The 18804-nt window shown below is 38.9% G+C and overlaps 1 protein-coding gene and 1 long non-coding RNA gene across 2 annotated transcripts in view; one reads left to right on the forward strand and one right to left on the reverse strand.

Annotated features, from left to right (window-relative positions):
• Positions 1-5457, reverse strand: part of LOC138747215 (uncharacterized) — a 52663-nt gene extending 47206 nt beyond the window's left edge. Inside the window, exon 1 of the long non-coding RNA XR_011347375.1 lies at positions 5344-5457. This is a non-coding gene — a long non-coding RNA (uncharacterized lncRNA). The remainder of the gene's footprint in view (positions 1-5343) is intronic.
• LOC138747197 (zinc finger protein 850-like) overlaps positions 5448-18804 on the forward strand; it is a 68437-nt gene continuing 55080 nt past the window's right edge. Inside the window, exon 1 of the mRNA XM_069906216.1 lies at positions 5448-5569. The gene's annotated coding sequence lies outside the window, so the exon portion shown is untranslated. The remainder of the gene's footprint in view (positions 5570-18804) is intronic.

Raw genomic sequence — 18804 nt, forward strand, 5'->3', positions numbered from 1 at the left:
TAATGTGCCTATACTAAAACATTTAATGAAGTTATGGATAAAGAACAATAAAATGATAGGCTCTTGGGATAAATTATTGGCTTTGACTCCATTGTATAATAATCAACTTATTTCTTTTTCAATACATAATCAAAGTTTATTGCATAGGAGATTTAAAGGTATGAAAAATTTGGGAGATTGTTTTAAAGAGGGTAAGTTTTTATCTTTTTATCAGATGAAGGAATATTTTGGTATTGATAAGAACGCTATTTCTTTATTATCAAATTCGATCTTTGGTAAAATGTATGTTTGGTAGAGATATGATTTTACCTAAAATGACTAAATTTGAGACTTTTCTTATGAAGGTACCAAAGAAGGGTTATATTTCATCTATGTATCAAATATTACAGGATGGTAAGGATAAAAAGGGTTGGGATAGATCTAAAATTAAATGGGAAATGGATATTGGTTTTATTTTTTCTGAAGATGATTGGTTAGATATCTTTTATGATACTGTAACTAGATTGATAAATCCACATTATGCAATGATTAATTACAATTTTTTACATCAATTATATTTGACACCTGAAAAATTAAAAAATATGGTTTTAATGAATCAGATTTGTGTTTTAGATGTGGCGATATGATTGGAACTTTTTTTTCATGCTGTTTGGTTATGTATACATATACAATCCTTTTGGAAGAAAATTCAATCGTTTTTAGAATACCTGTATAAGATTAAAATAATTTTAGATCCAACAGTATATTTATTGGGTAGTTTGCAACCTCTGAAAGGTTTGGGATTAAATAAGTTCCAGTTTGCTTTTGTATATTTAGCTTTATTTGTAGCGAAAAAATGTATTGCTAGTATGTGGAAAGATACAAATATGATTGATATTAATAGATGGCATAAGGAGATGAAATATTGTTCAATAATGGAAAAAATTATGTATGTTTCGCATAATTATAATTTTTTTATAACCTCTTGTTCCAGGTCACCACAGAGTTCCTTTAGTTTCCCTTATTTCATGTGAAACACTCTAGCCAGCCATTTCCTCTTGTGTGGTCCACAAGGGTTTTCAACAGGCTGAACTCAGAACTCACAGCCTGTCAATAAAGCAATGTTTTCCTTTACTAAACAATTCACATGTTTCGAAAACAAATTTTACATTTTTTTAAACATGTGAATAATGTGAAGAGCTACTATTAAATTCTCCCTCTCCTGCATCACCCATGCTTGAATTGTTGGCAGGGCCCTCTGCTCGGGAGGTGACCCAAGGAGACTTCATCCACAGAAAAACACGGGAGGGGATAAAGAAATCTGAAGTTAACCACATCGACGTTCAAGAATATTCTTTCTCCATTCAGTGAAACGGTGCGGACTCGAAAGGCCAACATGGCCTGTTTCCGCTCCATAAATGGTTATATGGTTATAAGTGGCTGTTATACTCTGAATATTTACATTTCAATTTATATTGACTAGATTTTAATATGTATATTTAACTTTTTCTTTAATATTCTTTCTTTTTCTTTTTTTATGGCTCTCCTTAGGAGAGTTGGCTGAAGGGGGGGTTCTTTTCTTTATATATAAAAAAAATTCATATTCATGTTTAATTGCTGCATATGTCATATATTGTTTGTTTTTTGAATGAATAAATAAAGTTAAAAGAAAAGGTGTTTGATAGATTAGAATGGTGTTATTTATTTTAACATTAGAAAAATTTGGATTTGGATCAGTATTTAATAGTTGGATTAAAACCTTATATAAAATTCCATCTGCTAAAGTGGTGACAAATGGACAAATATCTTCTGTCTTTTCATTAACTAAATTAACTAGACAATGTTCCAAATAATACCTTTTCTTGTCCATTGTCTCAGCTTTATTCGTTTTAGCTATTGAACCTTTAGCACAATTAATAAGATATTAATATTAAAGGAAGCAAAGTCAATAGTGATGAATATAGGATTTATTTGCTGATGATGTTTTGATAACAGATTCTGACAATTCTTTGCATTCATTGTATATGAGATTAAAAGAATGTGGTGAAATATCAGGTTATAAAATTAATTGGGACAAAAGTGAAATTATGCCAATTGATTGATGGGGATTATAATCAATGTAAACAGATCGCCCAATTTAGGTGGTCAGATAATGGAATTAAATATTTAGGTCTTAAAATTGATAAAAATTTGGATAATTTATATAAGTTGAATTACTTACCATTAATTAATAAAATTAAAGAAAATTTAAATCATAGGTAGAGTGAATTGTATTAAAATGAATATTTTTACAATATATTCCTTGCAATATACCTCAAAATTTATTAAGGATTTAAATTCAATTATTAGGAAATGTTTGTGGAAAGGGAAAATGGTTAGAGTATGTTTGGAGAAATTAACTTGGAAATTTGAAGTAGGAGGTTTACAACTTCCACATTTCAAAATTATTATAAAGATGCTCAATTGAAATGTATTAGTGGAATGTTTGATTTAGATAAATCTAAGATGGACTATCTGGGCTAAGATGGAATTAACTAAAATGGATGAAAAATCTATACCAGAATTTATTTATAAATGGAACACGAAATGATTAATTGGTATTAATTGGTAATATGGACCCACCTACATTGAAACATTTAATTGAATTATCTAATAAAATAGACTATGAGATAGGTGGGAAAGGGATGATTTCACATGAAACACCTCTATATCAAACAAACTCTTTCCTTTTACTGTTCATAATCAATTTTTAAAGATATGGAATCAAACAATAAAAGACTGTTTTGAACCTGGTAATTTTATTTCTTTTCAATGAATGAAAGAAAAATATAATGTTCCAAATAATACCTCTTTTTTGTTATTATCAAGTTAAAGCCTTTTTAATTGATAAATTAGGTTGAAGTTTAAAATTACCTAGACAGCCTGAAGTAGAAATTTTACTTACTAAAGGCAGTATTAATAAATTTATTTCAGAAATGCATAAATTACTTCAAAGGAAAATGTCCAAACCAGATATTCATAAATCAAAATTAAGGTGAGAAACTGATTTAGGTAGAACAATAGATCAAAATGATTGGAAAATGTTATGTAAAAATAGTATGATTAAAATTATTAATGTAAGATATAGATTGGGACAATATAATTATAAACAATATAAACTATATTTAACTCCTCAAAAATTAAAAATATTTAATTTAATATCTTCAAATTCATGTTTTAGATGGTGATAAGGAGATAGGCTCATTTTTTCATTGGACCAGGAAATGTATTAAGGTTAAGTTGTTTTGGATACAAATGAAAGCATTTTTGGAGAAATTATTAAAGGTAAAACTCCCGTTGGATTCAATATTATCTTTGTTGGGAAATATTAAAATGTTTAGTTTAAAATTAAGATTAACTATGTATCAAATTGAATTTTTACGATTGGATTTAACTATTTCTAGGAAATATGTAGCTATGACTTGGAAGTCTGATATGGATTTGAGGATACAGAAATGGCATATTAAAATGAGATCTTGTATTCCTCTTGAAAAAATAACTTGTAGTTTACATGATAAATATCACTTTTCTCTTTTAAATATGGAGCCAATATTTACAACACGTTGGACTGAAAATTTAAGCTCTCAATAACTTGTCCTGGTGGTGGTTCTCGATTTCACCGTGGTTGATTTGAATTTGTATTTCTATTTTGATAATCTCCTTTTCTTCTTTCTTTTTTGGGGGTAGTTGGGAGGAGGGTGAGGAGGGAGGGACAGATTAGGTCTATATACCACATGTATTATTCATTCATTGAAATTTAATTGTGTTCTTAAAATTTTAAATAAAATATTCAAAGTTAAAGAGGCAAAAGGATGGATCAGGGATGATAGGAAGTTTGGAGGAGCTGTGGATGGAACTGAAGATTGTCGTAGGATTCAAAAGAATATCAACAGAATGCAGAGTTGGGCAGAAAGGTGGCAGATGGAGTTAAATCTATATGGAAGGACAAACCGGAAGGCTGAGTATAGGATTAATGGTCAGTTACTTAGGAGTGTGGGTGAACAGATCTTGGGGTTGTTATGAGCCCAAAGGACCCCAAACTACAGCAGCAATAGATATTCACAAAGACAAATGGTTACTGAAACAAAAGTTGCTTTTAATTATCTTTAAACATGAAAACAGAATCATACTATTGTCTTAACTAACCTAACTTAGCCCCTTCTAATTCTAAGTGCATGTGTGTTTAAGTTCAGAAAAGTTCTTTGATTCACAGTCTCATTCCTCCAAGTTCACTGGTTGCAGGCAATTATTCTGTGGACAGAAGTTAATATTTATAAAGTTCACTAGGCTTTGGAGCTTGAAAGGTAAATGGTTACTGCTCAGGAAGGTTCTTGTGGGTTTTCAGAGAGAGATTCATTGTATGCTGGACACCGACAACTGATTCCCTTTTTAATCAGCAACCCCAGTGTCTTGCCAAAGAAACTTGCCCCCTCAGGGTTCTCCAGATGATAACCTCTTTCTTTCAGGTCTCCACAGAGTTCTTTTTTGTTTCTCTTATTTCAAAGGAAACATTAGACAGCCAGTCCTCTCCTTTGCATGAACCACAAGGGCTTTGACCAGGCTGAACTAAGCACTCACAACCCATCTTCCAAATGGGGTTTTCCACAAACTTGCCAGCTTGTCCTGTTCTGGTCCCAGTTGCTGCTGCTGGCTGTAAAACTGTAGAATTGATCTGTGTGTGTTTGTGTGTGTCTTCCTCAGAAAGAAAACCGATTTGACTCTCTCTCTCTCTGCTTGCAAAAACCACATGACCCTCCTAGAACAGCAAGTTCCATTCCAGACAGAATGCCGCTCTGACAAGTTGTTTCATCTGTTGCCTTTTTGTAAACAACAGTGAAGTTTCTTGAGCACTCTCCAAACTGCTTGCAAAGGTTCTGAGGCCTATATGTCTAGCATGAGTACTTTAAATGAGATTTGTTTTAAAGAGTTTGTATGCGACCTACTCTAAAAAAAAAGCTGCCCCAATTTATATCCCAAAACATATCTATTATCTGCCACAGGCTCTAAATCTATACAACTCGCAAGTTGATAGAATAGTTAAGAAAGCTTATGGGGTGTTGGGCTTGCAGGCAACCCCACCTGTGCTGGAAAGGCAAGCGTGGCATTTATCGATAGTTTCGAAACCGCTACTGGCTGTCAGAAGTTTGTACTTTCCCCATGACTTGCGTGTGTTTTCCCGAGTTCTCCTGGTGCAATGAGACAGAAGGGGCCTCTCCCTGCCATATCCTTACAGACTGGGAATTTCTCTCTGTGGATGCTGCCAGACCCGCTGAATCTCTCCAGCTTCTGATTCTTTGCTCACAAATTATTTTTCTCAGCAAATACCTCATCATATCATCCATAGATCCTCCTGTTTTCTAGGCGTGAAAGCGGAACCGGTGCTGAGTGTCCATGGCGTCGTCCTTACCCAGAAATCCTCACGCACCAAAATGAACAATATGGGGGGGTGGAGTGGAAATCAAGCACGCATGCGCTGAGGACTGGCAGTGATGGACGTTGGGAAAGATGCGTATGCGCGAAGAGGACACAGCGTCCCGAGGACAGGCAGCAGGTACGAGAGCGGCGCTGGGTCAGGGATTAACTGGGCCCGAGGCCCAGCAAGTGGGGCAGCGCTCAGGGAAAACACTGCGGGCCCCGGATGATCCCGTTTCTTTCCCCCCCTTCCCGGCCGGACCCGGTTCTCCATTTCCCCCCCATCCCGGCCGGACCCGGTTCTCCTACCCACCCAACCCCCCCCCCCCGGCCGGACCCGGTTCTCCTACCCACACACCCCCCCCCCCCCCCCGGCCGGACCCGGTTCTCTTACCCACACACCCCCCCCCCCCCCCCCCCCCGGCCGGACCCGGTTCTCTTACCCCCCCCCCACCTCCCGGCCGGTCCTGGTGTCCTGGTTCTCCCCCCACCTTCTAGCAACATCCTATTAAATTCTCTCTACACTCTTTCTATCTTTATGATATCTCTCCTGGGGTTCGGTGACCAAAACTGCACACTGCTCTAAATGTGGCCTCACCAGTGTCTTGTACAACTGTACCACAACATCCCAACTTCCCTCATTTATTCAGCAAATCAGAAGATCGAAGATGTTTTTGAAGCAGGGAAAATTTTTTTTAATCGAATGAAGTAGAAATTTAAAATACCTGAAAATACTAGATTTTGTTATTATCAAATTATGAAATTTTTACATGAAAGTTATGGTCAAGAGCTGTAATTACCAGTAGAGACAGAATTTGAATTATTGCTACGTAATGGAAATATAAAGAAGCTTATCTCAATGATGTATAGGTTTAATACAAAAGAAATCCCAAAAAATGGGGCTTCGTAATTCTAGACAAAGATGGGAAGTAGATTTGAATAGATGAACGAGATTGGATTGGGATGTGAGAGGAAATGTGAAAAGCACAATAAGTGTGAGATATAGAATGGTGCAATATAATTTTATTCATCAGTTATGTTTAACTCTTTAAAAAATTTTAAAAATTGAATCAGACTCTTTTGGATTCATGTTTTAGATGAGGACAGGAAATTGGTAAATTTTTGCATTCTACCTGGCAGTATCCTAACCTTTTTGGTTACAAATGGGTTAGTTACTGGGGATTAAATTCTCACAGGATCCAATGTTGTTTTTATTGAGTGATATTGAACCTAAAGTTGAAATTGAATATGCATCAAAAGAAGTTTGTTCAAATTGCTTTAGCAATAGCTTGAAAATGCATTGCCATAACTTGGAAGTCCAACACGGATCTGGCATTCTGAAGTACGAGTTGTATACCACTTATAATTTAAGAGTAGTCACATATTATATATTTTGGAAGTCATGGAGCCCTGATTTACAAAATATGGGTGTGTATATTTAAATGAAGCTCTGAAATTGCCTTCTCCTTAAGGTCTCAGTATATTATAAGAGACTTTAAAGTAATAGGCTCCCCTATTGAGGGTCTGTTGTCCTCTTCGTACTCTTTTTTTTTCTTTTTTGTAGGAGGATAGAGGTGGGAGGGGCAGTATATGGGGTGGGGGGGTTTCATATTTTTCTTTTTTGTATACCACATATATTTGTATTGTTTTGAATTATCTTTAATTATGTGTTTTATTGTGTGGTTTTGAACTAATAAATAAATTTAAAGAAAACTTTGATTTCTGAAGGCCAAATTGCCAAAAACTCTCTTTACAACCCTACCCACCTGTGATAGCATTTTCAGGGAATTATATATCTGTTCCCAGATTCCATTTTATCCCTATTTTCCCCTTTTCCTACTTGGGCTCTACAACCAATAAGAATAAGAAACATAAATTGTAGAATAAAAAACACAAATTTTGTCTTTCGTGTCCACATCCTCTGCAGTGAAGCTGTTCGCGCTGCCTTCTCCCCTCCCTGCTGCTGGGACTCTCCAACAGTGGTTGAGATGAATCCATGATCCTGTCTCTTTACCTTGACCGCAGTGGGTGTCGACAGGATCAACTGGAATAACCTGATTTGCCTGGGTTGTTTTCACTTCCTCTCACGTACACCCAGTCTCTGGCCTCACGAGCAGCTCCGTATCTTCCAGTGGGGGTTTTTGTGCTTCCTGTACCTAGGAACAAACCCATCTGACAGCCAATGTTGGTCCTTTCAAGTACTTTCCTTGTTCTTCTTTCAACTCTTCTAAATTACCTCATTGCTTCTGGGCTTGGTCATTGGCATTGACGCCACCCTTGCAGTGACCATCTCGTGCGGAGTTAATAGGTACATCTATTTCTACTCTTTCCCATGGCCGTGAGTGCTAACGGTAAGCATAGTACCCAATATAATCCAGTCTCTGAATATTTTTACCAGTTTAGCTTTCAAGCGACATTACATCTTTGTACAATCTGTATTGTCCCAGCTGAGGATAGAGTAGGTCCACTGGTTAATGAGACTAGTGAACTATGTAAGGAACCGTATGAGATGGAAGAGATATTGAACAAATTTTTTCTCGTCTGTATTCATGAGGGAAAGGGACATTGGGCTGTATGAGATAAGTGAGGCAAAGGGCTGAGTTATGGAGAGGATAGGGATTAGTAAAGCGAGGGTTTTGGAGCTTCTAGGGTCGATTAAGGTGGATAAGTCTCCTGGACTTTAAGGGAGGTCAGGGAACAAATAGCACGGCACTGACGTTGATTTTTCAACAATCATTGGAGGAGGGGGTGATGTTGTGGGATTGGAGGGTTTGCAAATCTAGTTCCTTTGTTTAAAGGCCAAGTAATTATCAGCCAGTAAATTTGACCTCGGTGGTGGGGAAGGTTATGGAGGGTATTCTTTGAGATAGTATATATGCATATCTGGATAGGCAGGGATTGATCAGGGGCACTCAGCATGGGTTTGTAAAAGGAAAGTCATGTTTGACGAACCTTGTGGAGTTTTTTGAGGAAGTGACAAAAAAGGTGGATGAAGGTAGAGTGGTTGATGTGATCTATTTGGATTTTAGTAAGGCTTTTGATAAGGTGCCGGATGGAAGGTTAATAAGGAAGGATCAGTCACTAGGAATTAGTAGAGAGATTGTGACCATGGGTTCAGAGGTGGCTGGGAGATAGACAGCAAAGAGTCTTGGTGGACAATCATCTGTCAGGTTGGAAGCCTGTGACAAGTGGGGTGCCTCAGGGATCGGTGCTGGGTCCCTTGCTGTTTATCATTTATATTAATTATTTGGATGAGGGGGTGGTTAACTGGGTAAGAAAATATACATACGATATGAAAATAGGGGCCATGGTGGATAGTGGTGGATACAGAAGGATTTGGTTTGTTTGGAAGAGTGGGCTGAAAGGTGGCAGATGGAATTCAATGTAGACAAGTGCAAGGTGCTGCATTTCGGTCAAAATTACCACAATAGAACATGTGCAGTTAAGGGGAGGCCGTTGAGGTATGCAGAGGAACAGAGGGACCTGGGGGTTATGGTGCAAAAGTTCTTTTTTTTTTAAAGTTTATTCAAAATGTTACAAAATACAAACATAAAATACAAAAATATAAAAAACACCCCTCTAAATTAAATTACCCCATACCCTCCACCCCACTATCCCACCCCTTACTATCCCTTCTTTCCCCCCGCCCCCCCCCCACCCCGCCAGAGCTTAACATGCACAAAATAAAGTATTAAAATAGAGTGGGTTAGGTTGCAATACATAATTTCAACAATTCAAACAAGAATGATAAAAAGTTTTACTTAACATCTAAATTCATACATCTCAAGTATGGAGTCCACATTTTAAAAAAAAAATTATTATTTTGCAAATTATATGTAATTTTTTCTAAACATAAACATGATTCAATTTCATTATGCCACCTCTGTATACTCAACTCCGCATCATTTTTCCAAGTTATCGTACCGCAGTACATTTCCTGGCTACTTCCAAACTCAACCGAATAAATGCAATCCAAGATTTATCCTAACGCACTGCTAATGGATTCATATATCCTAATAAACACAACCATAGATCCACAAATAAATCTATTTGAAATAAATCTCGCAAAAATTTTATAATCTTTTCCCAGAAAGGTTTAACCTTTGTACAATTCCACACAGAATGAACAAAAGTACCTATCTGATCTCCACACCGAAAACAAATCAGTCTCTAAAACCATACCTTTTTAACTTTTCAGGAATTAAATATAACTGAAGCAGAAAATTATAATTAACTAAACTATAACGCAAAGTAGATAACTCCTGTTCCCATTTATCTCTTATTCTCAATACGCCTACCTTCTTCATTTTTGTCTGTAACAATGAATACATTTCAGAAACAAACCCTTTCTTTCCCTTATCCATAAGTAATATTTCAAACTTCAATTGTGTTGGTAATATAATTTCTCGACCAAAACTATTCATTAAAAAATCACCTACTTGATAATAAGCAAACAATGTATTTTGTGATATCCCAAACTTCTCTCTAAGACTATCAAATGAAAGAAGTAAACCTGCCTCAAAACAATCTTCAATTAATACCAGACCTTTTGAATCCCATTCCTTCAAATAAGGGCTATGCATAGAAAAAAAAATGAACTGATTTTGATATAACGGAGTTTTAATTGAACATACATCCTTTGAACCTATAAATTGGTTCCACTTACTCCATACTTTGAATAAATGAGTTAAAACTGATAACAAGTGTTTATAAAAGCAATAAATTCCATTTATATGTAAAATTATGTATTGATCTTTCCTGTATCTGATCCATTTCCACATAAGCCCACATCGGTGGTTAATCAATATCAAACAATCTACTAATAAATTTCAACTGTGCTACCTGATAATAATTTTGAAAATGTGGTAACTGAAGACCTCCCAAATCAGATGTCCATGTCAACTTTTGCATCGATACTCAAGATAATTTACCTTTCCATAAAAAAGAACATATCACTTGTTTAATTCTTTAAAAACTTTCCCCAGTACAGGACATGGAATTGATTGAAACAAATACTGAATTCGTGGATATATATTTATTTTGATACAATTTATCCAACCAATTAATGTCATTGATAAATCCTTCCATCGGTTTAAGTCAAACTTAATCTTATTTAACAAAGGTAAATAATTTAAACCATACAAATTCTTAAATTCCTTATCAATAATTACACCTAAATACTTAATCTTCTCTGACCATTTAAATTTAGTAATTTGCATACAATCTAAATAATCCTCATCAGATATATGTAGGTAATATCTCACTTTTATTCCATTTTACCTTATACCCTGAAATTGATCTATAAAATTTTAACAAATCTTGTAAAGGTTGTAATGGTACAGAGTTCATTGAAGGTGGATTCCCATGTAAACAGGGTGGTTAAGAAGGCATATGGTATGCTGCCTTCATAAATCATAGTATTGTGTATAGGAGCTGGGAAGTGATGCTGCGGCTGTTTAAGGCATTGGTGAGGCCAGGTTTGGAGTACTGTGCTCAGTTCTGGTCTCCAAATTTAGAAAGGATATAGATAAGGTGGAGAGGGGCAGAGAAGGTTTACAAGTATGTTGCCTGGCTTACAGCATCTGGATTACAGGGAGAGATGAAGGGGACTGTGACTTTATTCATTGGAACGGAGACGACTGAGAGGGGACTTGATAGAGGTATTTAAAATTGTGGAAGGAATAGATAGACTAGACATAGATTCTTTCCCCTGAAGGCAGGGGAGGTTGGAACAAAAGGGCATGAGTTAAGGGTTAGGGGGCAAAACTTTAGGAGAAATATTAGAGGATGCTTTTTCACTCAGAGAGTGATGGCAGAATGGAATGATCTTCTAGAAGAGATGGTTTTGGCAGGGTCCCTTCTGTCATTTAAGAGAAGGTTGGATGTGTACATGGATGTGAGGCGGTTGGAGGGCGGGAGGGTTGAGCTAGTAGAGTTGTTCACGTGAACCAGTGCAAACTCGAAGGGCCGACATGTCCTGTTTCCGAGCTGTAAATGGTTATATGATTGAGGATAATACACACGAGAAATTTTGTAATACTCACAACTTTACACACTGCATCTGTATATTCATTTTCATGGCAACGGTTGGCATAGCAGTTAGCGCAATGCTGTTACATTGCCAGTGATCGGGACTGGGGTTCGAATCCTGTCCTGTCTGTAAGAAGTTTGTACGTTCTCCCCATGTCTGCGTGTGTTTTCCCCAGGGGCTCCAGTTTCCTCCCACCCTTCAAAATGTACTGGGGTTGTAGGTGTAATTGGGTGGTACAGACTTGTGGGCCGAGATGGCCTGTTTCTGTGCTGGATGTCTGTATGTATGTCTATATTTAAAATGAGACCCATTGTCACTATGAACCTTGGGAAATTTTCTTTTTCTGGCACCTTTGCCACCATTCTGGCATCCACATGTATGGTGGGAAATGCTTCAACTCTCCTTAAGAACATGTCAATTATTATTAGGTGGTAGTGTTTTCCTTCTGCGAGCTCAACCATATCTAGGTGGGCATTACTAGGTGAGTACATGGGCCCACCGGTGGTGGGATAGGGCTTGGTGTAGACAGAGTTGGCATCTCAAGATTGTGTTCAATTTCACTGTAAACCAATGGTTCCGAATTTTATTCATCCTCCCCCCACTTTGCAGTGGCTCAATCCGTGAGCTGCTCTGCAAATTTCCTGTATTAACAAGCTTAGCGTCACAATTTTTCCTGTCATAATTTGTCCCCACGGGCCTGCTGCTGGGCCCCGGGCCTGCTGCTGGGCCCCGGGCCTGCTGCTGGGCCCCGGGCCTGCTGCTGGGCCCCGGGCCTGCTGCTGGGCCCCGGGCCTGCTGCTGGGCCCCGGGCCTGCTGATTTGTCCAGGGTCCACTCTGTGTTCCAGTCTTGTTTCACACAAACATTTGTGACCTGTTGTACTTCATTCAGATCCTGAAGACGTATATCTTTTACATCTATCGGCACTGCTTGATTTTCCCGAGGACAGAACACCTTCCAGTTATGAAATCTCTCAGCTGCTCTTTTCGCAGCCTTGCCAGCATGGTCACAGCCTCTGGATCCTGGATCAGTGCCTCATGTGTGCTGCATATTTTACCCCTTGCCAATTTGGATGTAGTTTCAAGTCCTCAAGCAATACTTTAACTTCATGCACATTTCTAGCAGGGTTGTGATCGTAGGAGATTTTAACTTTCCACACATTGACTTGGACTCCCATACTGTAAAATGGCTGAAGGCTTGGAGTTTGTCAGATGTGTTCAGGAAAGTTTTCTTAATCAATATATAGAGGTGCCAACGAAAGAGAGTACAATACTGGATCTCCTATTATGGAACGAGACAGGACAGGTGACTGAAGTATGTGTAGGGGACATTTTGGGTCCAGTGATCATAATGCCATTAGTTTCAAGTTAATTATGGAGAAGGATAGGTCTGGGTCTTGGGTTAAAATTCTAAATTGGAGAAAGGCCAATTTTGAGGAAATGAGAAAGGATCGAGAATGCGTGAATTGGGATGTTGTTTTCGGCAATAATGTGCAAGGTGGGTGGAGGGCCTTCAAAGGTGAAATGTTGAGAATACAGAGTTTGTATGTTCCTGTCAGGATCAAAGGCAAGGTTAGAAGGCATAGGAACCTTAGTTTTCGAGGGATATTGGGAATCTGGTTCAGAAAAAGAGAGCGATTATATAGCAGGTATAGACAACACGGAGCAAATGAGGTACTTGAGTATAAAAAAAAATGCAAGATAAACCTCAAGAAAGATATCAGGAAGGGTAAAAGAAGACATGAGGTTGCTTTGGTAGAAAATGTGAAGGGTTTCTACACTTATATTAAGAGGAAAAGGATAGTAAAGGACAAAATTGGTTCCCTTGAAGGTCAGAGTGGTTGGCTTTGGATGAGGTCAAAAAAGATGGGGTGATCTTAAAGGTTTCTTTCCCATCTGTATTCACTCAAAAAATGGGAACAGAGTCATGGGAAGTAAGCTAAACAAGCAGTGAGGTCATGCTACCTATACAGATTAGAGGAGGAAGTGCTTACTACCTTGAAACAAATAAGGGTGGCTAAATGCCCAAGGCCTGACAAGATATTGTATTGGGCCTTGAGGGACGGTAGTGTAGAACTTGCAGGGGCTCTGGCAGAAATATTTAAATTACCTTAGTCACGTGTGAGGTGCCAGTGGATTGGAGGGTAGCTCATGTTGTTCTGTTGTTTAAAAAAGGCTCCAAAAGTAACCCAGGAGATTATAGGCCGGTGAGCCTGACATCAGTAGTAGGTAAATTATTGAAAGGTGTTCTAATAGATCGAATATACAATTATTTGGATATCCAGAAACTGATTAGGAATAGTCAACATGGCTTTGTGCATGGTAGGTCATCTTTAACCAATAATCTTGTAGAGTTTTTCGAGGAGGTTACCAAGAAAGTTGACGAAGGAAAGGCTGTGGATGTTATCTCCATAGACTTTAGTAAGGCCTTTGACAAGGTCCCATATGGGATGTTAGTCAGGAAGATTCAGACATTAGGTATTCATAGTGAAGTAGTGAAGTGGATTTGACAATGGCCAGTTGGAGAAGCCAGAGAGTAGTGGTGGATGGTGGCTTCTCATATTGGAAGCCTGTGACTAGTGGTGTGTCTCAGGGATCGGTGCTGGGACCATTGTTTGTAATCTATATCAATGATCTGGATGATAATGTGGTAAATTGGATCAGCAAGTTTGCTGATGACACTAAGATTGGAGACGTTGTGGACAGCGAGGAAGGGTTTCAAAGCTTGCAGAGGGATCTGGACCAGCTAGAAAAATGGGCTGAAAAATAGCAAGTGGAATTTAATGCAGGCAAGTGTGAGGTGTTGCATTTTGGAAGGATAAACCAAGATAGGACATGCACAGTAAATGGTAGAGCAATGAGGAGTGCTGTAGAACAGAGGGATCTGGGAATATAGATACATAATTCCCTGAAAGTGGTATCACAAGTGTTGTAAAGAGAGCTTTTGACATATTGGCCTTCTTTAAATCAAAGTATTGAGTATAGGAGTTGGGGTGCCAAGATAAAGTTGTATAAGATATTGGTGAAGCCATATTTGGAGTATTGTATGCAGTTTTCAAAATCAGAATTTATTGTCATGAAAAAGTCATAAAATTAGTTGTTTTGCGAACATTCATATTATAACCATCTTACAACATTATATATAAAATAAATAGTGCACAAAAAGTAAGGCAGCATCTTTGGTTCATTGATTATTCAGGAATCTGATGGCAGCGGGGAAGAAGCTGTCCTTGTACAGCTGAGTGCTTGTCTTTAGGCTCCTGTATCTTTACCCCGATTCTGGGGATGGAGGGGTATTTGAGGATAGAGGTTGCTTTTTTAAGGCCCTGCCTTATGTAGATGTCCTTGATGGAGTGAAGTCTGGTGCCTGTGATGTCTCAGGTTGAGTTAACAACCCTCTGGAGTTTATTTTTGTCCTGAGAGTTGATGCCTCCTTATCAGGCAGTGATGCAACCAGCCAGAATGCTTTCCTCAGTTCAGCTGTAGAGGTTTACAAGAATCTTCAGTGATGTACTGCTGGCAAGCCGCCTTTGGAATTGCATCAACGTGGAGGCTTCAGGACAGGAGAGTCCCTTTAGAAACAGTGAGCGTCCAGCTTCCCATTTTATCAGACATACGCTGGCTGTAGTGGTTACTGTGGTTATCTCGCGAATCCTCCACCGCCGCTCTGTCTTTACGACCCACCTGAGTATCCGTCTCACTCTCATCGCCCATACAGTTCATTCTCTTCCCGCTCTCCCAATAACCACCACCTCTCCTTTGCATGTTGTGACCGCCATTGCCACAACCCTTCTTCTTGGTATTCTCTCATCCATATCCGCTGGTAATTTTTTCTGTTCATGGCCTGCTGTTTAGTGCATCTTCCAGTTTGTCACAGGTGATGATGTTACAACTGCATGACGAAGCTGGCCCACGTTCTCTCCAAAATCTGCCCATACTTGATTAATATCTTCATTGCAAATAATTTAATAATTGTTCTGAGTTCTTGTCAAATGTGGGGTTTAACTGTTGGGAGCGTTCTTATTTATTCTTTCCACAGTGGGTATAAATTCTGAGCTAAATACTCCCTCTTTGTCCAGGGCATGAATGCGTGGCCCGGCTGGGGAGCACGTGGCCCTTACTTGATTGGATGGCTGCAACTGATTGGCATGCTTCAACATTTCTTGTATATCAGCCCAAACTTGCAACCAATTCCGCGAGGTCCCTTAAAATCTCTCGTTTACCCTTGTACTATTATCTGCCTCTGCCCTTTTCTCTTTAAGAAAGTTTTTAACCAATTTTATTACAAAACTTTTTAACCCTGCTTGCTCTCTTTTATATATAAAAAAAGTTTTTTTATACAATTTTCTTTACAAGACCTTTTTCTTTTTTTAAATGTTTTTATTCAGGTTCACTCATGATGGAAAACACTGAGGAGGACATCCCCTCGCTCTCTCCTGTGTGTCCCACGGTTCCCCTTACAAACTCCTCTCATCTCAAAAGTTTAGAAGTAACATGAAAGGAAGCTTCTTCACGCAGAGAGTTGTGGTTGAGTGGAAAAACCTTCCGGAAGAGGTGGTTGCAGCAGGGTCAATGTTGTCATTTAAGAAAAAGTTGGATAGGTGCATGGATGTGAGGGGATTGAAGGGTGATAGGCAAGTGGGACTAGAGGAGATCACTTAAATTGATACAGACTAGAGGGGTCAAGATGGCCTGTTTCTGGACTGTAATTATCATATGGTTATATCACGTATCTTACTTTTCCACTTCATCATCAACATTACTTTTCCTCAATTCACAAGCCGTCCATTCCTTAACTCCGAATCTGGCTTTCAAACTCTGATGCTTTCACCACAAGGAGTCTGTCACTCGCTCTGGACTATCTCCGGGATCACCAGACTGCTTGGATCCTCATTCACAGACTTCTGTTAAAAGGATATATGCTTAACCCCAAAGTCTGCCAGCTCTCCTCCATCGTTCCGATGAGTTATTGGACTCCTAGCTGGCTCACTGTGTGGACAGTCACTCTTTCAACCCTTCATCCAGGTCCAGGGTGGTGTATTCTTCAGCAAACATACTGCAAGGAATGGAGGACTTGGACTCTTTACCTTCCACCTTTGTTACACACAAGCTTGGTGGGAGGTCCATCACCCCCATGGGGAATCCAGGAGTTCCCCGAACATATAGTTAGATTAGTTTATATACCCCGCTGCTCACTTGACCAATTCAAGAAACCATTTTCTCCCATGTGAAAATGATCCTATCAGCATAAGCTACACACTGTTCATCTGCAAATTGCATCATGACGTGAAACCAGGTTCCCCCTTCCTCGGGCATTGTTCTTGTATGGCCACTTGAATGGGGAAATTCCAGGCTGGTGGAAACATACTTTGCTGGACAGGAGTTGCCTAACAACAAATGACATAGCATCATCACCTCACTCAAATTGTATTCTTGATGATATTGTTCAGGCTCTGACTTCTACCATTCACCTTGCATGTCCTACTGTGGCCACTGAAGTCACGGTGGACACGACAAAATAACCACACAAGGTGTTTAAAGAGTGAATCAAACGGATTTGCTCTTCATCACCCGCGCAACCTTTAAAAAACCCAAATCATGCTCCCGACTCGCGCTGACATCATCTCATGTTGATGTCAATAGCCAGTTCAATGCCTCCTGGGAGTTGTAGGGCCGCCACAGCGCCGCTACGCCACCTTGGTTTGTCCTTCCAAAATGCAACACCTCACAATTGTCTGCATTAAATTCCATCTGTCATTTCTCAGCTCATTTTCCAGCTGCTCCAGACTCCTGTGCAAGCTTTCAGAGAAAGCCTTCCTCGCAGTGCACACCTCCAATCTTAGTGTCATATTTTACATGTCCTTTTGCTGCCTCTCTCACACAGGTCACAAGCCCCGACCTTTGATCATAACCAGGCAAAGGCAGCAGGGCTTTACAAAGGCCAAACTGTGTTTGATGAATTTATTCTGCTATTCCATTTGGTCTTCCAGAGGGCACATGACAAAGTGCCTTACAAAAGGTCATGCCCCAAGGACCCATAGTGTCGGAAGAAATGATTGGCAGCAAGTAGGGTTAATGGTCAGTTTCAGGATTCCAATGTGTGGGCAGGGAGGTGCCGCAGGGTCCACCGATTGGCCACAACTTTAAAATGCCTATTAATAAAGGAAGCAACATTTGCAGTCAGGACCAGAACAGATAGGAAGACAAGTTGCATGGGGTGTGGAAATGAGTTGTAGGGAGATGCTCGAGGATCATGCCCAGTGAGCAAAATGTTGGTAGATGGAGAATGAAGAAAATCTGAACTTGTTCATTTTCGAAGGAAGAACAAATTGAATTGGATGTTATTTTAATGTCAGGAAGGATGTGGGGTCCATTCACTTGAAACAAAACTAACACACTCAGCAGAGGATAAAATGAATGAAACAAAGGGAGTAGGCATGTCCCACTCGAACCATGATGAGGTCACATCAAACAGTTGGACAGAAGGTACTGTATTGGAGGTGGTTCAGAGTAATTTCACCAGTGCAATGCTGGGATGGAGGGCCTGTCCTCCGAGGAGATATTGAACAGATTGGCTTTCAGGACAGTGAGAGCTGACCTTATTGAAACTTTCATGTACCAGACCAGAACCAGTGGGCACCGTCTTTGATGAGGAGTTTTAACGAAGGGCCTTTGGCTTACAGGCTGGGCCAGATTCGATCCCAGGTCACTGGCACTGTAACAGCGTTACACTAACCGTTTCTATTTCAGATTCCCAGAACCTGCTGATTTTACTTTGGTTTTCATTTACCAGAACCTGTTTAAAGGTAAGATGAACATAGCCCAGTACAGGCCCTTTTGGATCACAATGTATATAAGCATATTCCAGCATCAATACAACCCTTCCCAACCTCACAGCCCATAACCCATCAACCTATCTAATGTGTAAAAAGTCTGCGAACACTGTGATTGAAGTAAAAGCACAATGCTGGAGAAAGTGTCCTTTTTTTTAAACTTTATTTATTTGTTCAAAAAACAAATAGTGCATAACATGTACAACAATTAACCATAAACATGAACGTTATTTTTTATATAGAAAAAAAAGAAAAGAACCCCCCCCTTCAGCCAACTCTCCTAAGGAGAGCCATAAAGAAAGAAAAAGGAAAAAATATTAAAGAAAAATTAAATATACATATTAAGATCTAATCAGTGTAAATTGAAATGTAAATATTCTGAGTAAAACAACCACTTATTAATAAAAAAACTATAATTATCACGCAAAACTTACGTAATTTTTTCCATTATTAAACAATATCTCATCTCATTATGCCATCAATTAATATCAATCATATTTGTATCTTTCCAC

Source organism: Narcine bancroftii, chromosome 1 (genome assembly GCF_036971445.1).
Source record: "Narcine bancroftii isolate sNarBan1 chromosome 1, sNarBan1.hap1, whole genome shotgun sequence".
Taxonomy (NCBI): Eukaryota; Metazoa; Chordata; class Chondrichthyes; order Torpediniformes; family Narcinidae; genus Narcine; species Narcine bancroftii.